General features: G+C 40.7%; 1 pseudogene; it reads right to left on the bottom strand.

The window, feature by feature from the left end:
* Window positions 1–25,339: 25,339 nt before the first annotated feature.
* On the bottom strand, window positions 25,340–26,162 carry LOC112921620 (U2 small nuclear ribonucleoprotein B'' pseudogene; annotated as a pseudogene).
* Window positions 26,163–27,944: the final 1,782 nt, after the last annotated feature.

Genomic DNA, 27,944 nt, shown 5'->3' with positions numbered 1-27,944 from the left:
TTTAAGAGATCCAACCGGCCTGCTCTGACCAATGACCACTCAAGCCTCAACAAGACCAGCAGCCACAGTGAACAGAATTCACTTTCCCAAGATTTGCTTTGCCAAAATCTGCCTGTAACATATCTCTCCTATAAAGTGAGGAAATCTTTACACGGTGTACCTCAACCTACAGAGACCAAATGGCATCTTTGTTCTCTTGTTCAGCCAATCACAGATAAAAGGAAAGGGAAGATGGGAGAATGATATTATACATTCATTCTTTTAACAACAACAACAACACAAAAACATCATCCTTTCTTGTCTCAGGTTGAAGAGCCAAAGGAAAGAATCTTGACTACTTGGTTAGATCCAAGTACCTTGAGTATTTCCTTTTTCAGCATCTTCAAATTATTGTGAGTCCTGAAAATAAATAAAACAGAGGTCAAGCAAAAAAAGAGAAAAAAATTGTCCCACTAATTTCCCCTGGGCTCTGGAGTCTGAAAGGATATATTAAAATGATCTGTTTGTGTCTTTCTCTTGCTCTGTGTCCTCCCAGAGCACCAGGATCAGGGGCCCTAGATGAGGGAGTGCCTGCCCCAGATTCTCCACCAAACACAATGCCCTTGCTGGACAGACCTTCCCCTAGACATCCTCATTATCAGTCCCACCTCTCTGACCTCATCTCTTAACAGGAACCCCTCACTCACTCATTATACTCCAGTCTCGTTGCCTTCCTTGCTATTTCTTGGAAACACTAGACTCACTCCTACCCTAGGGCCTTTGCACCGACTGGCTATTCCTATGCTTGGCTCATTCTTTTTCCAAAAAGCATGGACTAGATCTCTCAGCTCATTCAACTCCAACATCATCTGTTCAGAGACTGCCCTGACCATTCTCTTAAAAAGCTCCTCCATTGGTCTCTATCCTTTTCCTTCCTTCTTGCAAGAGAACTTCTTGTGCTTATCATCACTTGGAATTGCATTACTTAATTTGTTTATTGGTTCTGTTTTACCCACGAGGACATCAGATCTGCTAGGGTAGAGATTTTTGTCTGTTTATTTCTTAATTCTCAGTATCTACCACAATGTCAGGTACATGGTAGATACTCAATAAATATTTGTCTAATTCATTAATCAATAAGGGGAAAATATCTCTGGTTTTCTTCTAGTCAGGTTATATATTGGTTTTAGAAGCAACTTCATCCAAACACTTATTTTAAAAATCAGAGAAGTAAAGCAGGCTCAGTTGACACTACCATGTCTTTCCAAGATGGGCATAAAGATGAGAAACTGAAAAACAGATGATGTACACAAACATGGCTGACAACATGCATAACATCCATGGAGATTGACATGGAGAGTATACTTTTAAAATATACCCCACCCCAGGGGTACTGGGTGGCTCAGTTAGTTAAGTGCTGGACTCTCAGTTTCGGGAGGTCATGGTCTCAGGATTATGAGATCAAGCCTCACATCTGGCTCTGTCTTGGGCATGGAGCTTGCTTAAGACTCTCTCTCTTTCTCCTTCCTCCTCTCTAAAAATAAAATAATAAACTAAATCTGACTCCCAAACACACATACACACACACACACACACACACACACACACACACACACACACCCAGCCCTATTTCTTTTGCTGTAAGTTAAAATCCAGAAAGAATAGAGCAATTTCAAAGAAGGAAAAAGAAGAATGTTTATGGTTTTTGTTGCATTTACTCAGAATATCAAAGAAGTGGAAACGATCTAAATGCTCCACAGTGAGGGAGTTGCTAAAGAAATGAATGTATATCCAGCTAGTGGACCACTAAGTAGCTATTTAATGAGTATCAGGATGGTGTAGGAACATGGAAAATGACTATGATCTGTGCAAAATGAAAAGGTCCTCTGATCCCATTAAGTTTATTTTCCTTTTAATAAGATTATGTGAAAATGAAAATAATCATGTGAGGGTCATAGAATCACAGATATTTTTCTTCCTCTTCTCCAAACTTCTGTACACTTTGTAGATCATCTTTACAATAACTTAGCTCATATTTTCCAGGTTGTGCCAGTCTACAAAGAAACACAGAGTCAGAAGAAAAGCCATGAAATTAGTTCTTCCATCACCTTTACCAAGAAAATACTCCCAGCTCTCCTCAGATGACTTTAACAATCACTTGTGTAGCCACCCACAGCATCTACCATTTTGCCCTCCAGCCCTGAAACTCCCTGAAGATGCCACCTCTACTACTGGAGATAAGAGTATTCCAGCTGCTGTGCTCATCCCCAGGTTCAGGCCCAGTGTCTAGAATGTTCTGATACCTTCTGTCTTCAGTGTGTGAGCCCGGGCCGCACTGGTACCATTTTGTTCTCATTGGGTCTGAACAGTTCTCTGTGGGACCTGGATACCAGTTATCATCAAAGTCACCAGTTGCTCCAGGCAGGTGGGTGTATTGCCTCCCCTGAGTGTGCAAGTCCATTATTCTACTCACAGTTTTCAGAAACATCATTTGCCTCTGAAGGTCACTTTGTATATTGAAGTCTCTGCATTTATTTTGTAAATTGAAAAATGATAGCGTGAGTCATTTGTAACTTGAAAAATGAGTAACATACACCTGCTGGGTAAGTTAGGCTCAGCAGGGTAGCAATGATGCAGTGAGGCCATGAGTTCAGCTGTTGGGGTGGAACCAGAGCATTACCCTTCTTTCTAAAGAACTTCAGTTCTTCTATAGCAGATTTGCTGCTATGAACTCCCTTAGTTTTCCTTCATTGGAGAGCATCTTTATTTCACCTTCCTTCCTGAGGGATATTTTCACTGGATTTAGAATTCCAGGTTGACAGTTCTTTTCTTTCATACTTTCAAAATACTTTATCGCTTCCTATGGCCTCGATGGTTTCTGCTGAGAAACCTGCCGTATTAAATCATGATTCACCTATAGATGAGTCCTTTTTCTCCAGCTATTCTCAAGGTATCTTCTTTGCCTTAGGACTTCAGTACTTTGTTTATGATGTATTTGGGTGTGTATTTCTTTCCGTTTATCCTGTTTGGGATTTGTTCAGCTTCTTGAATCTGTAAGTTTATCGCTTTCACCAAACTTGGGGACTTTTCAATCATTATTTCTTCAAATATTTTTCCAGCATCACGCTCGACTTCTGGGATTTTGATGCAACAAATGTTCAATCTTTTGTTGTTGTTGTTCCACATGTCCCAGAGGCTCTATTCATTGCTTTTTCTCTGTGGCTTACAATGGATAATTTCTATTTATCAATTCTGGTTCACTCACTCTTTCTCTGTCATTTCCATTCTGCTAATGAGTCCCATCTACTGAATTTCTTAGTATAGTTTTTGTATTTCTCAGTTCTAAAATTTCCATGTATATCTTCTACTTCCTTGTGAAGATTTTCCATTTTAACAATAGTCTCAAAGATGTTTGTAATTACTCATTTGAGCATTTTTATAACAGCTGCTTTAAAGTCTTCGATAATTCCAGCATCTGTGAAATCTCATCATTGGTGTCTGTTGATTCTCTTTTCTGAGAAAAATTGAAAATTTTATGTTTCTTTGTATGCTCAGTAATTTTGGATTGTGTCCTGGACAACTTGAATATTACATATGAGACTCTGGATCTTGTCTAAGTCTTAGCAAAAAAATGTTTATATTTTGGTTTTAACAGGTGAAACCTGGTTAGATTCAGTCTGGAAGTTCCAGCCCACCTTCTGTGGGCTGTGGCTCCAATGATAATTCAGTTTTCAATGAAGTTATACTACTCTCTGGTTCCATTTCAGGTGTGCATCCCAGTGATCACTGTGGTGACTGGGTGGTGCTCTATGCATTACTTTAGTTCTCAAAATCTTTGGTGTGCTCATTAGGACCCAGTCCAGACATACATGGCTCAGGAGTTCATAAATAATGATGCAGAGTCATTCTCCTAAGCTCCTCCCTGTCTGCAATCTCCTCTGCACTTTTCAGTTTCCTGGGGCTCCCCTTAGGGTCCTCCACCCAGAAATTCATGGCTCTGATACCCTATTCTATCACACACTTCCGCATTTGAGCCCATATTTAGGTGGCAGGAAAACAGAAAAAAGCCAGGGTGGGCTGGCCTCACCCTCCTGGGATCACAGTTCCTCTCATCACAGAGCAAGTTTCACCTTCCTTAGGGTTTAGGCTCTTACTACATCACTGACAGCCACCACTGCACTATGGGTTTGCCTGGGGCTGTGGCTTGTAAGAACAGAGAAAGAGAAGAAAGAGAAAACCAGGAATGCTCATGCTCTCTTGGCCATTAGGAGCTCCCTTTTTCACTCCTTAAGCCAGAACTAAAGGGCATCTTCTGGAGCTGTCTGTGCCTGAGACCCCACTTCCTGTTTCCAATGTGTAAAGCTTAAGAAAAGCACCACCATAGTCTTCAAGGCTCTTCCCCTGACTTCTTTCAGTCTGCCAGGGTCTGGCACTTCCTACTGGAATTGTAGGATCTTGGATGTGATATCTATCATCTCAAGATGTGTTGAAAATTTTAAATCCAGTCATTACTAGCATCAGGCTATTCTGTAAGAAGGGGTGGCTTGTTTTATTATCTTAATTTTAAATTGTTTAATATGACTCCCAAGGGGCTTCTGGTTTGGAAAATCTCAAAAGAGGACAGGAGTTGCTGACACTTGGAATGTTACATCTAATCAAGCTCCTAGACCTTTTTTACCTTCTCCTTTCCATGGCTCACGTGCTGGTCTGGGCAAATAGGAGCAGCCATACTTGGCAGTAGCTCAAGCCTTACCCGCCAGACACCTCTGGACTGCAGCCAAAGTGACTTCCATGTGTTTGATCTTTCTCTAAGTTCCATTTTGGAAAGGATTCAACTGCTCTCTTGTATCAACTTGGGTGGACTGTTACAAACTCTTCACTGGCTTATTATGCATGGAAATGTGCCCATGTGCCAGGCACTGTGTTGATGCGGTAGGTGCAGAGACCCAGCCAGGTGGGAGATTCAGAAAATCATAGTGCAATGCACCAGGAACTGTGACAGGTAATATGCAGAGGCTGGGAGAAAGCAGAGCAGCCGAATTAAGGGGCCAGCCAGCCAGGCAGCTGCCCAAGGGTGCCCGTCTTCAAGTGACATCGAACCACTACTGAGGCAAGTTGGGAATCCCAATGTCGGTGAAGTTCTTCATGCTTAACAGGTTACCTAACTGGAGAAAGGAGATGGGTTCCACCCCCACAGAAGACAACAGCGCCCTCAAGTGGACAATTTTAAAAACACACACTCCTCTGGGAGCCAACCTCTGCAGAGACAATTGTGCCCATTTCGAAATCTGCAGAATCAGGCCCATTTCTCCTGGCCACCCTACTGGTTATCCCACCTAGTCGGCTGAGATTTTAAAGCCAGAGAACTCAGGGTATAGTACTGTTTTCTAAGAATGGGTGGTTTCTTATATTATTTTAATGATACCTTTAACATGGCTGCTAAAAGTCTCTCGGATTTGGAAAACCACCCGATGGAACTGAAGACAGAATAAGAACCATTGGCAAGTGAATTGCTTTTTTTTTCCTTTCTTTTTTTTTTTTTTTTTGTAGAATTAAAACCAAGAAAAAACAAACTCTCAGATACGTTGTGAAGGCAACTTGGTAACTATGGTTACCTCTAATTAGTGAACCCCTTATGCTTCCCAGATTCGAGTGGAGAAAAATTGAAAGGCAAAACAATTTCAGATATATAAACATTTAATTTCCACCATGTGCTTGTATTCTTGTATTCTTAACATAAAGGATGAGATATGGAAGTTTATTCTCTGCACCTTGACCTTCTGTGTCTCTCCTGGCACAATGAGGATTCATTAGGCTGAACTGGGGGTTAAGGAAGTGTCTTTGCAGGGGGTGGCACCAGAAGCCAGGGTGCAGAAGGACAGCAGCTCACTGCGGAGTCAAACCTATGCAGGAGTTCTAACTGGGGCTGAATTAGGGTGAACGTACACAGGATCCAAACTAGCTCCTCTTGTTCCCTGTTGGACCCCCAGGACAGGTTGAATCTGGCCATGGTCCCAATCAGGAGTGACCAGTAGGGGAATCATTATTACTTGGACTTGAACAGAGAGGGAAGCCCCAAGAGAAGGTATTCGGAGTCCATCTCAGGTGTTCTGACAGGAAGAAGAACAACATGAAAAAAATACCCATACTAGGGACGCCTGGGTGGCTCAGCGGTTGAGCACTTCGGCCCAGGGCGTGATCCCAGGACCCCATTGGGCTCTCCGCAGGGAGCCTGCTTCTCCCTTTGCCTGTGTCTCTGTGTCTCTCATGAATAAAATAAATAAAATCTTTTTAAGAAAAAAATACCCATATTGAAAGGGAGAAGAGAGGTGGGCACCCACTCTGCACACCTCAGTCCTCTCAGCCTCACCACAGCTGCCTATCTGACCAGATAGGCAATTCCAGCTGAATTCCGGCTGGAGCAAACTTATCACAGGAGAGGGAAAGCTCCTGTCTCTGAGGGATTCCTCTACATCAAGGAAGAAAGATTTCATCTACAATTAATGAAGTCATAAGATAGGTTTCCAATGAACACTAGGCACAGCATGCAGAATAAAATTATTATTCTCTTGCACTGTCTGGAAAAGAATTATGGGATTAGAGTCTGGGTAAGATGAACTTTGGCCTATGTAGGAATCCACTGAAGTAAAAAAAAAAAAAAAAAAAAAAAGGAATCCACTGAAGTTATTGATTTATTTTTTCATCCTTTCATTCAAAAAAGATGACTGTGGCCCAAGCACAGCGCTGAGCATCAGACATTCCAGAATGAGACACCCGGGCACAGAGACATTGGGCATTCATGTCCTAGTCAGAGGTGAAAAATTGGGTCCAAAGGCAAAGATTTAGGAATCACTTTCTCTTGGATACCTAATGGATACCTCAATCTCAGTAAGTCCAAACTTGGACTGATGACCTTCCCCCTCCAATCTTTTCCACTCAATGCCTGAATTCCCACTTGGCTGATGGCAACCCCATCTACCCAGTTGTTCAGGTGAAAATCCTTGCAGTAATCTTTGACTCCTCTTGCCTTCATGCCTCTCTTTGAAAGCATCGGCAGATCTTGCTGTCTTTATTTCAAAAAGTATTTAGAAGCCACCCACTTTTTACAACCTCCACTGTCACCAGTTTACTCTGAGCCACGTTATCCCTCCCCTGGATTACTGGAACAGCTCACTAACTTTGTCCATGTGTGTTATAAATGTTCTTCTACCCTACAGTTTATATACATAATTATAGCACTATCGGCAGATACTGAAACCATTAAGCAAAAGGTTAACAAGACTACTTGCAGCAGCAAACCAATAGGCAGGATGCAGGTTTTCACTCAGACCTTTTTCATTTGCCTTGAAATATCCCTGACTCCTCTCCTTCAGGGAGGCAGATTTGAGGCTGCCTCTCAAATAAACCCTTTCCTTGCTGCATACTCCATCTCAGGGATTGTTTTTGCTGTGCTTCTTTCAGGCAGAGGAACTTGGATTCAATGACAAATGTGGTCCACCAGCCAGAGCTCTTTGTTGGTGATTTGTTGACCCCTACCCAATAAAGGGAGTCTGATACCCACTCCAGGTGATAGCCTAGGATCCCTGTCCTGGGGACCATCCCTGGGGCCCCACCATGGCTGGATACCCCTAATCTTTGGTGCTTAATTTAAGTCTTGTGGCAAGAAAATGGTTTTTGGATTCAGTTTGACTAGACATCTCTTGATGAGCATTTTGTGTGTGACAGTAGGTGAGCTCATTTCTTCCTCCCATTCAGATAGGGAGTTTGGGTTCTCTTAGCCTCTTTTTCTTGCTTGGTTAAGAACAGATTGAACAGGAAGCCCTTTGATTCAGTTGGTGAAGCTCTGACTTTTAGGGAAGAACTAGAAAGTGGGAAGCCAGAGGTTCAGTGGATGACCCCAACTTTTGTAGAGGAGCCAACACTCACAGAGGTATTCTGGGTTTCATTTGGTTGGTTTGTTGCTCCAGCTTTTAGTGTCTTTGAGTAAAACTAGCTATGTTCTAATTGGAAAATGGGAAATGACAATTCATGCCCACATGCTACCCTTTAGGCTGTATCCTCCCAAACTGGGCAATCCTTTCTCTTTTTTGCAACACTCCTTGGCCACAATATTCATTAGACTCTGGAGAAAAATGACCAATTAATGGATCCATAAACAATACCATCCTACAATTGGATTTGTTTTATAAAAGGGAGATATTTGGGAAGATTTGGTTTGCATCTTGTTTATTTGCCCTTATATGTTGTAAATGTGAGATTTTTCCTCTACCTCTGGATGGATTGCTAAAATTTGTAAAAGCTCTATTAGTTGGTTGAAAGTAAGTACTTAAAAGAATTAGGCATTGTGGGATGCCTGGGTGGCTCAGGGGTTGAGCATCTGCCTTTGGCTCAGATTGTGATCCTGGAGTCCTGGGATCGAGTCCTGCATCAGGCTTCCCACAGGGAGCCTGCTTCTCCCTCTGCCTATGTCTCTGCCTTTCTCTCTTTCATAAATAAATAAAATCCTAAAAAAAAAAAAGAATTAGGCATTATAATTCAAATATAGAAACAGATGTTTTAAAAGTTCACATGATCTGGGAAAATATTTGCTATGAAAGCTAACTTAAGATTGGTTTAATTAAAATGGACATGTCTTTAGAATTATCAGCATTAAATATGAAACTTATTCTGCCCATGCTTATTGAAAGTCAAATAAGTTCACGTTGTCTCTATTGCAAAAGTTGTCAGAAAAGAAAAAAAAAACAAACTCTCAGAACTTTGTCTAGTGCCTTGTGAAGTTCTATGGGTAATCTAAGAACAAAGAAACAGGTATAAATAATTCTAATGTTAAGACTACTGAAAATAAGGAGGACAATTCTGTATGCCAGGAAAGTGAGACTGGTTATTTAAGAGGGTGAACTTAGGCCAAAATCTGAATTTAAAAATGAAAGTTGTAGATCTGTGAGAAGCGCATCTTTGGAAAGGAATATTGCATGGTCAGGATGAAGATGATGGAGGCTAGTATGTTAAAAAAAAAAAAAAAAGTTTATTAGGGAGTGATCAGCACCCAGGGAAGAGAAGGGAGAGTAAGAGAGCAAGATTAGGCAGACATTGACCAGTGATGCAATATCAAAAGAAGCCTAACTGATTTTCTGACAAGTTCCAAAAGAACCTAGATTGGGACAAAGGTTGGATTTTTAGGACATGGCTAAAAAGGAAGAGAGCATGTCTTTTGCAAGGCAGCTGTCTTTAGTCAAGGCAATCCTTAATGGCTTCTGAGAATTGATGACAGTTGACAGCGTCCCTATAGCTGAGGGTCCTTCGTTCCTGATGGAGATTCTGGTCCACACATCCCAGTACTCACCCCAAGACCACAGGTCCGTGCAGCACGCTGGGTGTCCTTGTCTCAATATCAACATGGAAGATAAGCAGGGAAGAGGTGGGACTGCACACATTTTTAAAAAAAAATCAGCCTGTTGGAATGAATGAGTTTTAAAATCAGATGTACGTTGTTATAGGATTGGAATTTCGGCTTTCTCTGTTAAAATGACACTTTTCTTAGATAATTGGTCTAACTTGTAAACAAAAGTTTATCTTTTAATCTGCCTAGAAAAACAAAGCTGCTATTCAAAGAGCTAAGTTTCAGGAGCACCTGGCTGCCTCAGTTGGAGGAGCATCCAACTCTTGATCTTGAGGTCGTGAGTTTGAGCCCCACACTGGGTGTAGAGATTATATTAATGAATGACGAACGAACAAATGAACAAACAGAACTAAGTTTTGTTAACAGCTATGTAGCCCTCTGCATTTGGCTTTAGAATCTCTTATTGCCACCTTGGCTAAATAAATAATTATTACGTTTTGCAATTTGTAATCTTATTTAGGCATGTGCTTCAACACCTGATGTTTCAGACAAATTTCTCAAAATTCAACTTCTAAATGAAGTCTTCTTGACTGATTAGGCTTGTTAATTTGGTATGTCAAATTACATGGGAAAGCATTGTCAAATAAATGTTAGTAAACCCTCTTAGGTTATATTCTATGGGTGAATGCTATGACTGTTCCAGGAGTTATATAAAATCCCCAAGGTTTTGCTACATCCTGGCATAATGTCATTACTTGTCATTCTAATTATTGAAGTGTTGGCCACATAATTTCCTTGTCAATTGCATTGTAATGACAAATACAGGTCTCTGATACCTTTAAGATCCTAAAACTAGAATTTCTGAAACTAATGGAAAGGCTGCATTCAAACAGACTCTTGTTTGAAACATTGCTGGTTCTCTAATATTTGCTCCTCCAGATTTAAGGCTGACTTACTGAATCTGGTAAAATATTCCTTTGTAAACAAATATGAAACCTTTATCTTTTTCTCCTGACCTGATCCCTCTAGAATTTAGAAACTCTCCATGAGTGTCATATATTCATGTATTTATTTTTATAAGTTCAATAAGAGTCTAGTCTCATTATGTCAGGACACAACTGGAAACATTGGTTATATTACCAAGGTTTTGATTAGAATGTCTTATTTGAAAAAAAAAAAGAATGTCCTATTTGAGAGAGACATGCATAGACTCAGGTAAGACTAGACAGCTTTAAGTGATTAGATTGCCTTTATGGAGCTAGGGAAGCCTGTTGGAAAAATCAGCCTTGTACCTTGCTTACAGGGTTCCCAGCAGCCTTACCAGGTAAGTAAAGAAGGTCCCTTTCTGGCAAGTACAGGAACCTCAGTATATTTTTGGGACCTCAGGAAGAGAGGTATCACAGGTGAAGTATGTGACAAAGCTTCTTAGCCTCAAGAGGTTGTTAAAAGTTCAATCTGAAATTCCTTATGAAAAGTTTAAACAAATTAAAACAGATTAAAAACAGATTAAACCCAAAACAGATTAAAAACCCACTAACCTAGGGATCCCTGGGTGGCTCAGTGGTTTGGCGCGTGATCCTGGAGTCCCGGGATCGAGTCCCACATCAGGCTTCCTGCATGGAGCCTGCTTCTCCCTCTGTCTGTCTCTGCCTCTGTGTGTGTGTGTGTGTGTGTGTGTGTGTGTGTGTGTGTCTCATGAATAAATAATTAAAATCTTAAAAAAAAACCCACTAACCTATGTGGCCAATCACTATTCTTGCTGTCCTTATATAAATGATTAGGTCAAGATGGTTAAAATTGGATTTATTTTACAAATGAATTAGTTTAATTTGGCTATCTTTGGAAATGAAGGTGATTTTATAGAAATTATTTCCACAACACCTTTGTGTTTTTTTAAATAATAAATTTATTTTTTATTGGTGTTCAATTTGCCAACATACAGAATAACACCCAGTGCTCATCCCGTCAAGTGCCCCCCTCAGTGCCCGCCACCCAGTCACCCCCACCCCCTCCCGCCCTCCTCCCCTTCTACCACCCCTAGTTCGTTTCCCAGAGTTAGGAGTCTTCCATGTTCTGTCTCCTTTTCTGATATGATGTTAGGTTCTAGTTCTGATTAACTATATTTGGACTGGGTCCTAATTTCCTCAAATGTCTGTCTATGACTCTTCAAACTAAGGTTTCCAATTTTCTCCCATTCTCTTAATTTGGAATCAATGAGAACTAAAACAACTTTTTTCTGAAGCCTTCCAAACTGAACCTGGACAACCTGAGATTAGTTTTAGAGAAATATTGCCATAATGACCCATGTTTATTTTTTTAAAAATATTTTATTTATTTACTCATAGAGACAGAGAGAGAGAGGCAGAGACACAGGCAGAGGGAGAAGCAGGCTCCATGCAGAGAGCCTGACGTGGGACTCGATCCAGGGTCTCCAGGATCACGCCCTGGGCTACAGGCGGCGCTAAACCGCTGTGCCACCAGGGCTACCCAATGACCCATGTTTAGACAAACTTCATGCCTGTTGCTGCATAGGCCACTCAAAGATCACCAGAGGCATACAGATAATTGAACAAGTTTATTCTAGCCATCCAGATTTGCTGGATCTGCCATTGGAAAATCTAGACCTTAAGATGTCATGGATACAAGCAGTTTTACAGATTAAGGACAACAAAGAGCTGGATGCAGTGGTGACTCATCAGCTCTTGTCCCTGGCCATGGACACCAGAAATCAGACTGTTTGCCCAAGAGAGAACCAAAGTACAAAAATCTTGATAATGCAATATGTTGGATTCCAACCTAGAACTTGAGTATTTCTGAGTGCAGAATGATTCCATTCCTATAACCTCGATTTTCATTGCAGCAGGTCATAACTAGAATGGCCCTTGTCCCAATTCCCTCAAGAAGAAGGAATGACCAAAAGATAGTGGGGAGTAAAACCAGCAATGAAAAGGATAACAGGACTGCTCACAGCTGCAGACAAATAAGCACAGGAGCAACTGTTTACCTTTCTTGTTTGCCCCTAAATATCCCTGACTCTCCTCCTTTCCCAGAGATCAGGTGGATTCAAAGGTTGCCCTTCTATCTTTTCATTTGGCTGCCTCTCAAGTAAACCCTTTCCCTGCTACATACTCAATGTCTCAGTGATTGTCTTTGCGCATCAGACAGACTTGGGTTCAGTTACAATACTAGAGGCCTTGTTTCTGAACAGATCATAAGGCTGTAGTTGGTAATCATAATGTCCTTCCTTCACTGAGTATCCCACATTCTCTGCAAATCAACTAGGCATGGCCACTAGTGATATTTCAGATGGTTCCCAAATGAAATTTTGCATTATTCCCACTGAGTAAAGACCAGGAACATGAAGGAGGTGGTGGAGGAATGAAGTTCTAATTACCAGAAACAACAGTTACCATGCTGGCCTTTTCAACAGAAAAGCAGAATATAGAGAATTGAACAGGTGGCAAATTGAAAAAGCGAAAGGGAACATAGGATAACCTAGTGATATTAACAGCAGGAAGTAGAGCCCCACCTCTGCAGGGTTGGGGGAACAAGGGAAGAGATTTGGATTCATTAAATTTAGAAGCTTGGGGAAGTGGTGCTTAGGAAATGGAACTCAGGCTTCAGAGGAGAGTGTTACCTGCTATTATGGAGCAGGGTGTGTGTATGTGTGTGTGTGTGTGTGTGTGTGTGTGTGTGTGAGAGAGAGAGAGAGAGAGAGAGAGAGAGAGAGAGAATGATGAAGTTGGTTCAGAGAATGAGGAAAAAGAAAAAGACTTAACTGGAATCAACTTCTGCTTCCAGGGTGAAGACGTGTTGCTGGTTGACACTGACAGGAAAGGTGCACAGACAGGAAGTGAAGAGCCTTGTCTCCCTCCTCCATAGTTTACAGGGTCCCAGCCCCAGGCATGGATAAAATGGTGAGTTCAGAGCTGAGAAACAATAGCTTAAAAACCGGCACAGTTGACTTTCCCTACTCTTTCACATAAGATGTGTTAAATGGCTAACGTTGCAATGCATCCACAGATTCAGTACATCAAGACCAGGCCAGGATGGAACAAGATAAGATCTGCGCATATCCTGTAGATCCTGAAATTTCCCTTATTTTTTTTTAATTCCCTTTAAAGAAGGCCATGCATTTATTATTTGTAGAAGGGACAACTGTATTGTGTTAATGGAAGTCCTGTTGCTAATGAGGTTTATGTTTTGAAGGAAAAAGATGTAATTAAGTGTTGGACAGCCAGGGGGTGGACTGTGGGGGACATTCAACATTCCTTCAGTCTATTCAGCACCTTTGAACATCCCTCCTGTTTGGGAATTCTCTACAACCCCCAAGTAGGAGCCAGAGGCTTTTTTCCCCCTGGCCTCTTTTGCAGCTGGGGCATGGGCTTGTGAAGCTGGCCCCACCAATTGTACACAGCATCAGCAGTATAGACTCCAGTGGCTCTCCTGCAGTGGGCTGGTGACATGGTTTGGAAGTGTTCCTACCTCCATGGCTTCTAGTCCTGGTTCTCTGTCCTTAAGAGATTCTGTAATCTTATTATTCCTTACTGAGCCTGTTTTCTCCCCTAAACCATCTACAGCAATTTTCTCGTTTGTAACTAAGAGCCCTGACTGATGCAGATGGTAAGAACATATTGTGTGTTATGTAACTCTTCGCTCTAAGTTTGAAATTCTTCATAAAGGTGGTTTTTAAAGTACAGGTGAGTGAGGGCATAATAGATGAAGTAAGGGCCCAGGAGAAGGAGGGAGAGGCTGAGTTCTATAAGATTGGTGGAGACATGAGGTTTATGTACACAGCATCAGCAGTATGGACTCCATACTATTCTCCTTTATAACAGAAGGTACAGAGAAAACAATGAGTGTGCTTTAGCAAGTCTACGGGTTTGGTCACAGAAAATTGAGATCATTCCTGTGTGATTATAGTTAATATAGTTTATATTAGTTTCAAGTGTACAATATAGAGATGCAATAATTCTGTACATTACCCAGTTCTCATCATGATAAGTGTTCTCTAGTCCCCTTTTCTATTTCACCCATCCTCCCACCCACCTCCCCTCTGGTAACCATCAGTTTGCTCTCTATAGTAAAGACTCTGTTTTTTGGTTTATCTCTTTTTATCTTTTTTCGTTTGTTTTATTTCTTAAACTCCACATAGGAGTGACATTATATGGTGCTTGTCTTTCTCTGACTTATGTCACTTAGCATTATACTCTCTAGCTCCATCCATGTCATTGCAAATGGCAAGATTTCAGTAATATTCCATTGTGTATATATGTCACATCTTCTTTATCCATTTATCTATTGAAGGACACTTGAGCTGCTTCCATAGTTCAACTATTATAAATAACGCTAAAATAAACATAGAAGTGCCTGTATTCCTTTGAATTAGTGGATTTTTTAAATTTGGGGGTAAATGCCCAGGAATGTAATTACTAGATCATATGGTAGTTCTATTTTTAATTTTTTGAGGAAACTCCACACTATTTTCCACAGTGGCTACACCAGTTTGCAGTCCCACTAATAGTGCATGAAGGTTCCTTATTCACATTCTCATCAACACTTATTGTTTCTTGTGTGTTTGATTTTAGCCATTCTGATTGGTGTCAGGTAATATCTCATTATAGTTTTGATTTGCATTTCCCTGATGATGAGTGATGTTCAGAATCTTTTCATGTGTTTGTTGACCATCTGTATGATTTCTTTGGAGAAATGTCTATTCATGTCTTCTGCCCGTTTTCTAATTGGATTATCTGGACTTTGGGTATTGAGCTGTATCAGTTCTTTATATATTTTGGATACTAACCCTTTACCAGATATGTCATTTGCAAATATCTTCTCCCATTCAGTAGATTTCCCTTTAATTTTGTTGATTGTTTCTTTCACTGTGCAGAGACTTTATTTTGATGTAGTCCCATTAGTTTATTTTTGGTTTTATTTCCCTTGCCTAAGGAGACATAGCTAGAAAAATTTTGCTACAGCCAATATCAGAGAGATTACTGCTTATACTCTCTTCCAGGATTTATATAGTTTGAGGTCTCATATTTAGGTTTTTAATCCATTTTGAGGTTATTTTTGTGTATGGTGTAAGAAAGGCTCATTCTTTTACACGTGGCTGTCCTGTTTTCCCAACACCATTTTTTGAAAAGAGTGTCTTTTCCCATTGTATATTTATGCCACCTTTGTAGGAAATTAACTGACCATATAATTGTGAGTTTATTTTTGGGTTTTCTGTTCTATTCCATTGATCAATGTGTCTATTTTTATGCTGGCACCATACTGTTTTAATTACTACTGTTTTGTAACATACCTTGAAACCTGGAGTTGTGATACTGTTGGTTTTGTTTTGTTTTGTTTTTCAAAGTTGCTGAGGTCTTTTGTGGTTCCATACAAATTTTAAGATTGTTTGATCTAGCTCTGTGCAAAATGCTGTGCTATTTTGATAGGGATTGCATTTAATGTGTAGATTGCTTTGTGTAGTATAGACATCTCAACAATATTTGTTCTTCCAATCCATGAGCACAGAGTGTCTATCCATCTCTTTGAATCATCTTGAATTTCTTTCATAAGTGTTTTATAGTTTTCAGAGTACAGATCTTTCACCTCTTTGGTTAGGCTTATTCCTTCTTTAAAAAAAAATATGTATTTATTCATGAGAGACAGAGAGGGAGAAAGGCAGAGGGAGAGGCAGGCTCCCTGTGGAGCAGGAAGCCTGATGTGGGACTTGATCCCAGGACCCTGAGATCATGACCCAAGCTGAAGTTTAGGTTTATTCCTACAAATTATTTTTTGTGCAATTAGAAATGGGATTGTTTTCTTAATACCATTTTTTGATATTTCATTATTAGTGTATAGGAATGCAACAGATTCCTGTACATTGATTTTGTTTCCAATAACTTCACCAAATTCATTTATCAGTCCTAGGAATATTTGGTGGAGTTTTTAGGGTTTTATCTATATAGCATCATGTCATTTGCAGATGTGAGAGTTTTACTCCTTCCTTATCAATTTGGATGACTTTTCTTTCTTTCTGTTGTCTGATTGTTGAGGCTAGGACTTCCAGTACTATGTTGAATAAAATTGGTGAGAGTGGACATCTTTGTCTTGTTCCTGACCTTAGGAGAAAAGCTCAATTTTTTTACCATTGAGTATGATTTTGGCTGTGGGTTTCTTCATATAAGACCTTTATTATGTTGAGGTATGTTCTCTTTAACCCTATTTTGTTGAGGGTTTTTATCATGAATGGATGTTGTACTTTGTCAAATGCTTTTTCTGCATCTATTGAAACAATCATATGGTTCTTATCCTTTCTCTTACTGATGTGATGTATCAATTTGATTGTTTTGTGAATATTGAACCACCTTTGCATCCCAGAGAGAAATCCACTTGATCGTGGTGTATGATTTGTTAATGTACTGTTGCTAATGTTAATGGTTTGCTAATTTTTTGTGGATGATTTCTGTAGTTCTATAGTTCTCTTTTTTTGTGTTGTGTGGTGTCTTTATCTAGTTTTGGTATCAGAGTGATACTGGCCTCAGAGAATGAAACTGGGAGATTCCTTCCTCTTGTATTTTTTGGAATAGTCTGAGAAGAATAAGCATTAACTCATCTTTAAATGTTTGGAAGAATTTGACTGTGAAGCCATCTGGTCTTGGACTTTTGTTTGGGAGGTTTTTTTAAATTACTGATTCAATTTAATTGCTAGTAATTGGTCTGTTCAAATTTTCTATTTCTTCCTGCTTTAGTTTTAGGAAGCTATATGTTTCTAGGAATTTATCCATTTCTTCTAAGATGTCCAGTTTGTTGTCATATAGGTTTTCATAATATTCTGTTACAATTGTTTGTATTTCTGTGGTGGTGGTGGTTGTTATCTTTCCTCTTCCATTAGTGATTTTGTTTACTTAGGTTCTCTCTCTCTTTCTTTTATGAGCCTGGCCAGAGGTTAATCAATTTTGTTGATCTTTTCAAAGAACCAACTCCTGGTTTCATTGATCTGCTCTATTGTTTTTTAGTTTCTATATCATTTATTTCTGCTTTAATCTTTATTATTATGTCTTTAATATATGTTAGATCCACCTGGTTCAAAATATCATTCAAAGCCACTGTTTCCTTGTTGATTTTTCTGTTTGGATAATCTACCCATTAATGTAAGTAAGTTCCCTACTATTATTGTATTACTATTGATCACTTCCATAATGTTTGTTAATAGTTGCTTTATGTACTTGGGTGCTCTCATGTTGGGTGCATAAATATTTACAATTGGTATATCTTCTTGTTGGATTATTCCCCTATTATATTGTGTCCTTTGTTGTTTTAAAGTCTATGTTGTATAATATAAACATTGCTACCCTGGCTTCCTTTTCACTTCCATTTGCACGATAAATGCTTTTACCTCCCTTCACTTTTAATCTGCGTGTGTCTTTTTAGGTCTATAATGAGTCTCTTATAGGCAGCATGTAGCTGGGTCTTATTTTTTTTTTAAGATTTTATTTATTTATTCATGAGAAACACACACACACACACACACACACAGATGCAGAGACACAGGCAGAGGGAGAAGCAGGCTCCATGCAGGGAGCCTGATGTGGGACTCGATCCCGGGTCTCCAGGATCACACCCAGGGCCGAAGGCGGCGCTAAACCGCTGAGCCACCGGGGCTGCCCTGGGTCTTATTTTTTAATCTACTGTCAGCCTATGTCTTTTGATTGGGGCACTTAGTCCATTTACTTTCAAAGTAATTATTGATAGGTATATGCTTACTGCTATTTGTTGTTTTATGGTTGTTTTTTGTAGTTCTCTGTTCCTTTTCTTTCTCTTTTCTCTCATGATTTGTTGCCTTTCTTTGTAATATAAAATTTGGTTCTGGGGTACCTAGGTGGCCCAGTTGGTTGAGCGTCCAACTCTTGATCTCAGCTCAGGTCTTGATCTCAGGGCCATGGGTTCAAGCCCTACAATGGGCCCCACACTGGGTGTGATGACTACTTTTAAAAATTGGGTTCCGGATGATGAATTCTTTTACAGGCATTATATGTTGTGTACTCCGTTACTTTATGTCTCAGTTTTAATTTAACATTAAGGGAATGCAGCATTTTAATTGTAACTCTGCCAATATCTTTATCTAGAGGCCTGTTGCCATTTTTGTCTTCTATATTTTTGTCGCCAAGAAAGGCAGGATTACATTTTTTTTTTTTCAGATGGAGTTGGTGTAGTGTATTCTTGGTTATCAAAATACTCATAGTTTGGGGACTTTGACATGATAAATATTCATGGTGTGTAAAAGCATGATACATAACTGTACGATCTTACTTTAAAGGCTTACTTGTGTAGATAGATACACACTCGGGACCTAGAAGTCAAACTGTAAACTGCTTGTGATTATGGATGACTTTGTTCTTTGCTTCTTGTGTTTTTCAGTTTCCTTTTATGCACATATTAACTTTAAAAAAATAAATTTTTAAAAAACCTAAAAAAAAAAAAAATTGGGTTCCGGGCAGCCCCGGTGGCGCAGCGGTTTAGCGCCGCCTGCAGCCCAGGGCGTGATCCTGGAGACCCTGAATCGAGTCCCGCGTCGGGCTCTGCATGGAGCCTGCTTCTCCCTCCGCCTGTGTCTCTGTCTCTCTCTCTCTCTCTCTGCATCTCTATGAATAAATAAATAAAATGTTTAAAAAAATAACTAGATTAAAAAAATAAAAATAAATAAAAATTGGGTTCCTTTCTTTTTATTTTTACATATCTATTACTGGTTTTTGATTTATGGCTATCATCAGATTTATGTATCACATCTTTGATGTATAGTATATTAAGTTGATGGTCGCTTAAATTTGAACCCATTCTTTACTCCTCCCCCTCCTCCACATGTCAGGCATACATGTTGTACTTTGCATCCTTTTATTTTGTGAATCCTTTGACTGATATTTATAGTTACACTTAATTTTACTGCTTTTGTGCTTCCTACTTTTCTTATTCCTACTTAGGATCTTTTCTTCCCAAACAGTTCCCTTTAACATTGCTTATAGGGCTGGTTCAATGGTCATGAACTCCTTTAACTTTTGTCTGGGAAAAGTCTTTATCTCTCCTTTTACTCTGAATATAGACTTGCTGGATAGAGTATTCTTGGTTGCAGGAGTTTTTTTCCTCTCAAATGTATCTTTGAATATATTATGCCACTTTCTTCTGGCCTGCAAAGTTTCTGCCAAAAATCTGCTGATAGCTTTATGGGGTTTCCCTTGTATATAACTATTTTCTTTCCTCTTGCTGCTTTAAAAATTCTCTCTTCATCACTCTTTTTGCCATTTTAATTACTATGGGTCTTTAATGTAGACCACCCTGGGGTTTTATTGGGGGCTCTCTCTGCCTTCTTGATCTGGATTTCTGTTTCCTTCCCCAGATTTGGGAAGTTTTCAGGTATTATTTCTTAAAATAATTTTTCTGCCCGCTTTTCTCCTTCTCCTTCTGTGATCTTTATAATGCAAATGTTATTTGCTTAGTGGTGTTACTGAGTTCTCAGAGTATTTTCTTTTTTTTCTCTCTTCCATTCAGCTTGATTAATTTCCGTTACTCTGCCACCCCGATTGCTGATCCATTCTTCTGTTTCCTCTAATCTACTATTTATTCCATTTGGTGTATTTTTAATTTCAGTTATTGAGTTCTTTATCTCTGGTTCTTTTATGTGTTTTTTATCTCTTTGTTGTGGAACTCACTGAGGTCTTCCACTCTTTTCTCAAATCCAGTGAGTATCATTGACCATTACTTTTAATACTCTATCAGACATATTACTTATCTTTGTTTCATTAAGCTTTCTTAATATGATTTTGTCCTGTTCTTTCATTTGGGACACATTTCTCTCTGTGTGTCTCTTTCTATGTGTTAGGAAAGTCAGTTATTTCTCCTGTTCTTTAAAGCAGTGGTCTTTAAAGAAGAAGGGGTCCTGTAGTTCCCTGCAGTAAGATGCCCCATGCTCACCTAGCACTTCAAAACTATCTCCTATGTGTGCTGTGTGTGCCCTACTCTTGTGGCTTGGCTGCTTTTTCCTTCAGTCCAGTCATCTACAGTGACTCTTTTTGCCTGTCATGGACAGGGTTTTGTCTCTGTGTTGTTAGGAGACCAGTCTGGGGCCAGCTTGGGCTTGAGTTAGTCAGACCAGTCATTTACCAGAGATACAGTAGGCACCAAACTACAGGATGCTTTCCCTGGGGTGTTCCCTGAGAAGCTTTTGTTGGTGGGCAGGGTCTACAGTCAGACCAGGTCTGCCCCCAACCCATTGTAGTCAGGTTAGGGTGTATGGTTATCTTGCCCTATCCTTGGTGCAGGAGTCACTTGGGAGTAGTGTTGGCCCCTATTGGGGCTGCTTGCATACTTCTAGGCTTATGGCACTGCTTTGGATGGGCTCTGATCAAGAGTGTACTGGGGGGGGGGCATGTCTGTAGGAGAATGGAGGGGTGGGATGCTCTTAGCAGTTAGGTAGCAGGTGTTGGCACATCCCAATGGATGTCCCTGTGTCTAGGCTGGGGAGTGGTAAAGGGAAATGACCCCCACTAGCTCCTTCGTAGTTGAAGAAGTCTCCCATGTCAGTCTCCTTGACCCCCCAGCACATGTTCTGAGATTAGTAAATAAATGTCCCTCCCCTATACCCCAGGCAGTTTATCAAACTTCTGCCCCCATGCTGTATCTCAGCAGGGTTGTCTTGCTATCTCTTTAAGAGTGGTAACTCCATTTCCTCTCACCCTCCCTACTCTAAGTTCCAGGGGTTAAGCTCCATTAGTTGTAATAACTCATGAAATTATGCCCCTCTGGTTTTCAAAGCCAAATATTATGAAGATTCATTTTCCCCCTGTAGGTCCCTGGTGCCTGGGGTTCCTGGTGGGGGAGTTTGTTTCTCCCCCTCTCTGTTACCCTGGCACCTCTCCCTCCCATGGATAGTCCTATGGTTTCACACAGCTCTCTACTGGTTTTCTCCCTTCCTGCCCTCTTTGATGTGGCCTCTTCTTTCCATTTAGCCTTTTCTGCCAGTGTTTTCTGGATTATTTGCACTGATGTCGGTGTTACTCCTTGTGTCCATAGGATGAGGTGAGGTTAGGGTCCTCTTACTCCATCATCTTCCCTGAAGTCTCTGTAGTGCATTTTTTTTTCTTTTTTCCTTTTAGCCAGAATTTGCAGATTGTAAAATAAGCCCCACTAAAATTATTTGTCAAGAAATTACTTGAAAAATCTTGCATTCCTTTCCTGTCAATATTCCTTCTCTGAGTCTGGGATCTCTATGGTGGGTGTTAGTAAAAGAATAAATGGAAGTATTGTAGATATACCCTATTCCCTGCAAGGAGCATGCTTGTCAATCTGAATCAGCTGAGATAAATAAAAGACTCCAACTCACTTACCACCTTAAAGAACTTGATATAGTGTTCATTCCAAGTGAGCATATAAGTGCTTAATATGGAAAATCACTACTTATAACTGTTTAGTTATGATTACAGAATGACAAAGTTGAGTATAATAATGAGTCCCTATATTAAGTATTTTATGTGTACTTTCAATGAATAACATGCATTATTTTCATAATTGGATTTTCACTATATTCTTATATTCTTGAAATGTAACTTAACGTCTTGAATCTAGTAATTTAGAAGTTGTTTTATTATTTTTGTTGTATTTGACAAATACTGGCCCATAGGGATTGATTTAAAGCAAACCAACCAATCCTTCACCACTAAGAAGTGAGAAGCATGAGAAGCACCATTTTACATGTTTATAAAGTCCCAGATGCTTGGCTCTTGACACCTGGCTCAGTGACCCCCTCTTCATCCCTGTGTATTCATGTGGGATCAGGACTCCAGCTTTGACAAGGCAGCCTCAGAGGGACCAGAAATTGGATATTAGCTGATGAGGGTGGAGGTACCTACTTACCTAGTTCCTGAGCTAGCCAGGTACCTTATCTCTTCAGTGGGTCAGTTCTATAGCTTCTGCAGAACTGGGGGAACCCTCTCAGAAAGGCTGAGCACACAATGCAGTTACTTCTCCTCTCACAAGCTATGACCCAAGGCTAGTGAAGCCACTGCTGGCTGGAAGTCAGGCAACCAGGAGAGTCAGGGGTCACATGGAGCCATTGCTACACTGGGTCTTAGCATCACAGTGAAAAATAGAGACCCCAGGGAGGACTAAGGGCTTATCTACTTGGGACCTTCGGAGAACAACACATCTGTTTTTTTCTTTTCTCTTATTCTTCTTTTCCTTCCTTCCTTCCTTCCTTCCTTCCTTCCTTCCTTCCTTCCCTTCCCTTTCCTTCCTTTCTTTCTTTCCTTCCCTTTCCTTTCCTTCCTTTCCTTCCTTTCTTTCTTTCTTTCCTTTCCTTTCCTTTCCTTTCCTTTCCTTTCCTTTCCTTTCCTTTCCTTCTTTCCTTTCCTTTCCTTTCCTTTCCTTTCCTTTCCTTTCCTTTCCTTTCCTTTCCTTTTTCTTTTCTTTCTTTTCTTTTCTTTCCATAAACTCCATGCCCAGTATGGAGCCCAACACAGGACTTGAAATCATAACCCTGAGATAAGACCTGAGCTGAGATCAAGAGTCCAACTCTTAACCGACTGAGCCACTTAAGTGCCCCTGTTTTTTCTCTTCTGTAAAGATGTCCCTAAACTTCTTTGGCCTGCTGCTTGCAAGTCACCTCTCCTGGTGGTCCTTCAGGGATGCAGCTTCCTGGCCATGGGAAACTCGGCTGGATTCGGCCCTGTTCATGGTTGGCACCAGGTTCCTGTCTTGCTTCCTTTCCCTGGGTCTCTCAGGTCTACTCACAGGTATTGCTGAGCCTCCATGGTGCTGGTTTAAGCTAAATAGCCTACTTTCCCTCTCTGGTCTTTGGGACCTGAGAGCAGTATCAGGCTGAACTTTGAGTATTAGACATGGTGAATGCCCAAGTACAACCAGACACTTTCTCCAACCCTGGATTCAGTGACTGTGCGGCAGCTCTGTCAAGCTTAGGAGACATGGGCTAATGAAGAGTAAAGAGGCATAGTATCTACAGCCCACTCTCAAATGTCTTGGGGAAAAGCAAGGAACAAAAATTATTTTTAAAAGGAAGGTGCATTAAGAGGGGGTGGATTAATTTCCAAAAGTGGAAACACCCTAATATATAATGTTTTGTGAATATATATGTGTATATATATGTACATGTACACATATATATGTGTGAATATATATGTATATATATTTAGATTTATATAAACACCCTAATATATATGTTTTGCTTTCTCCTGTCTCCTGAGTATGGCATGATACAGGAAGTGGCTACATTTCTTTAACAATACCCCAATCCTGTGCGTGTGCTGACCCCTTGGCCCGGAATGCCTCCTTCCAGTATACCTGGTTGGCTGAGACCATGCCTCCTGACTTCCCTCAATGTCTCTGTTCATCCCGGTTGCCTTCCCTGAATTGCTTTCCAGGGAAAAGCAAACCCACATAAATTCAGGATTGGATCCTTAGGGTAGATTCATTCAGGTCTTCTGCTGTCTTAAAGTGCCCTCTACTGGCTACAGAAAATAAATCCTCCCAGGATATGTTTTCCAGCCAGGAGCCCACATGAGCACAAAATTAATTTTCTAAATTCCCAATCCATTTAGGTAATCAGAAGAACTTTCCACCTCCACAGACTTCTCCTTACATGAATCGAAGTTCTGGGTGACAGCACTCATAGGAGCTTTGGGGGAGGCAGGTGTCTACTTTCTTCCCCCTGTTGGAAAGGCCCCCTAGGGTATACCTGCCTCTCTGTTCCCAGGCAATGTTTAGAAGTGAATCCTTTATCTGTCTGGTGCTGGATACTTGGGGATCCCCCGGGGATCTCTCTAGGGAGCCCCACTTGCCCTTTCTACTTTTGTGTGGTCATTGCCTGAGTAGGGGTGAGTAGCTGGTACGGTATTCTGGAATATCTTCACTTTCTTGGCCCCCACTGTGAAACTAGCTCATCTGTACTTGGATCCTCAGATTCCTCTGAGGCTTCTCCTAAGACTCTAGAGTTGGCCCAGGGTCAGGGAAGGTGAAGCGCCCCCATGTTAGTTGTGGGTTAGAGCCCTTTCCAATGCTCTCCTTCATATACCAGCTTGGAGAAACTGTTGGGCCATCGGGGTAGTGGAGAATCAATAAGCAGTAAAAAGAGAAACTGGCTCAGTAGGTTTCATAACAAATCTTTTTTTTTCAAAGGTTTTTATTTATTTGAGAGAGAGAGAGAGCACAGGTGGTGAAGAGGGATAGAGGGAGAGAGAGAAGCAGACTCTCTGCTGGGCAGGGAACCCAACATAGCGCTGGATCCCAGGACCCTGAGATCATGATGTGAACCAAAGGCAGATGCTTAACTGACTGAGCCACCCAGGTGCCCCCTGAATCTTTTGATCTTAAAACATTTACTCAGCTTTTTCTGTACTCATAATCTAAAATACCAAGAATTTGACATCTGTGTTTCCTGGTCCCATCAACTGCCTCTTTGACAACTTCCTCTTGGGCCACAGTGCCTTCTGGTTGAGCTACCTGGGCTGGAGGTAGGGTTCAGGATATACATGAAGAAATTTAACACAGAACAGGGAGGAGAAAACAAGCCACCCAACCAAGTGTCTTCCTGCCGCATGCCACAGCCACAAAACAGAAGAATGCATTTATTCTTATAGTTTATAAGGTATTAGGGTACTTCCCACCTTTTAAGGGTTCCTTTTCTTGCATTTTTAAAAAGACTTTATTTATTTTGAGAGAGAGAGAGTGCATGTATGTGAGTGGGGTGGGGGTGGGAGGAAGTGGAGGGAGAGAGAAAGAAAATCTAAAGCAGACTCCACACTGAGCATGGAATCTGACTCAGGGCTTGATCTCACAACCAGTAGATCATGACCTGAGCCAAAACCAAGGGTCAGACACTTAACTGACTGAGCCACCCAGGCTCACCAAATATTTTTTTTTATAGAATACAAATAAAAGTCTATTGTACAAAATTGAGGCCTTCATATTTCATAGTTCAATAAGGCTAAACAAAAACTAGGTTATTTTTTAAAATTCACAAAAATTTCTCTTTCACTCCTCTGCATCCCAACTATTAAAATGGCCTGACCAAATGTTATCAAAACAAACACTTTAAATAACACCAAGTCCTTTAAAGACAACTATGCCATATGTTATTTTTTGGCATATGTGATCTTCATGGCATGGGACGGTGTGATTTTAAATCCCTGTAAAGCATCCCTGGCAGCTCCAGCCTGTCCATCATTTTCAAATTCAACAAAGCAATGTTATGCCTTCCGGGTACCAAACGTACTTCTTTGAAGCCCGGAAACTGATTAAACAGCATAGACATCATCTCATTAGTCTCTCCTCGTAAATTGTTGAGAAATAAAATATAGTTTGGAGGGTAATCAGAGACCTTAGGATTTGGTGTTGAATTTCCTTGGGTATTTGCTGCATTTGATATTCCCTGACCAGGCTTTTTGTTTGCAATGGTTGCAGTCTGTTCCACAGTTTTTGCCTTTTTCTTTTCTTTCTTCTTTTCTTTGTCAGCAAAAGTGCCACACATTTTAGATATTATATCCGAACCTGTTTTTGCATACTGGATTCACATTGGTTTACCATAAAATGGAAATCCTTGTAACTGTCTCAAGGCATTTGTGGATGAGCCCAGTTCCTTAAAAATAACAAAGCCTTGCCCCCTCATCTTCATGGTCTCTAAAGCTACAATATCTACCACATGGCCAAACTGAGAAAACAGGGCGTATAGGGATCTCTTCAATTCTTCTTTTTTAATTTTGTCATTCATATTGTTAATGTAAATTGTATGATTGGGTCTGATATCCATGTTTGCAGTTAAACTGTTCAAACTGCCTGAGGCCTGCATTTGTCCCGTCCCAAATCTTTTTCTTAATTAAGCTCTATGACCAACTTGGGGCTCATGACCCCAAGATCAAGAGTCAAATGCTCTACCAACTGAGCCAGCCAGGCACCTGCCTCACATCTTCTTTTTAGAAAAAATTATTTGCTTTTTCCAGAAACATCTGAAAATACTTGCAGACAGACTTCAGGCCCCTTTATCTTAATCCTTTAGTTAGTACCTCTTAAGAAATAGGACAAGCTTTTACACAGAGACAGCATAACTAAATTCAATGAAATTTAATATTGATATACTTTAAAACATATTCAATATTCAAATATCTCTGATTATCCCCACATCTTTTATAGGATGGTTTGCAGTTCAGAATCATGAATTGCATTAGTTGTCTTTTTATTCTCCTTTATTCTGATACAGTTCCTTGGTCTTTCTTTTATGACATTGACATTTTTCAAGGGAAGAGTTACATTGTTTTAGAAAATGTCCTTGGGACGCCTGGGTGGTTCAGTCGGTTAAGCATCTACCTTCAGCTCAGGTCACATCCCAAAGTCCTGGGATGGAGCCCCACATTGAAGGGGGGAGGGTCCCTGCTCAGTGGAGAGTCTAAATCTCCCTCTGCCCCTCCCCCTGCTCATGCTGTCTCTCAAACAAATAACATTTTTGAAAAAAAGAACATGTTCTTAATTTGGGTTAGTCCCTTTGTCAACCTCATAATTCAGGTGTTGCAATTCTGGTAGAACAGCACAGAAGTGGTGTGTCCTTCCCAGTACCTCACGTAAGGAAGGTACCTGCTATGTTTGTCTCATTTGGATAATGTTAAATTTAATGAGTTGTTGACAGTGGTACATAGCAGGTTTCTCCACTGCAAAGGTACTTTTCCCCCTTTGCAAATTAACCTTCTATGGGAAAACAGGTGTGTAACTATCCTGCTACCTAACAAATTCTACCCAATGGTTTTGGTGTCTGTTGTTGTCAAGATGAATTAGCTTTATGGTTGCAAAAAGGTGGGTTTTCTAACTCTATTGCCTCCTCTGTATTTTATCAGTTACCATGGTATGGTAAGGGAGGGCCTAGAAAAATGAATTATGCTCTGATGTTTTTCCATTTCTCCTTTATGTCTTTAACCTCTGCTTGAAATGCCTTCCCCCTTGGGGCAAATCCTGCCCATTCTTGAAGCCCAGATCCAGAGTCACCTTGTCTCAAAGCCTTTCCCGCCCCAGTTGGGGAGATAAACCCCTTATTCTGCCTCTACCTTTCAAGCAGGGTGGGCCATAGCTGTCAGGCCTTCTCAAGACCCCAGGACAGGGAAACTATGGAGGGAAAACCCTCCCCTCCCTTAGCAAGACTCCCACTCCAACACCACCTGACCCAGCACAGTGCTTCTCAAACTTTAGCCCCTGAATCACCAGGAGGACTTGATAAAACAAATGACTGGGCTCTACACTGGATTCTGATGCACTGCCCAAGAATCTCACTGGCTTAACAAGTTTGTTTCTCCTTCAGATCACATGCAAAATGCAGGTTGGCAGGGAGTCAGGCCACATGGTTCTTGGGCAACCCAAGGTGATGGAGGCTGCACCAACACGAACCACCATTTCGATATGGGCTTCAGGGGAAAGGACAGGCATAGAAAGTCTTGCATGGATTTCTCTCTGCTCACAGCCCACAGGCCAGAGCCAATCGCATGCCTTGTCCAAGGCGGGGTGGCTGGGAAGCGTGGGGATTGGCAGGACCATTTGGTGAGAACACTGGCTTCCCTGTCACAACCCATTCCCCTTTGTCAGCCAGCCA

Source organism: Vulpes vulpes, chromosome 11 (assembly GCF_048418805.1).
Source record: "Vulpes vulpes isolate BD-2025 chromosome 11, VulVul3, whole genome shotgun sequence".
Lineage (NCBI taxonomy): Eukaryota > Metazoa > Chordata > Mammalia > Carnivora > Canidae > Vulpes > Vulpes vulpes.
Note: the sequence above shows the minus strand (reverse complement) of the source record. Positions and strands in the feature narration are given on the sequence as shown.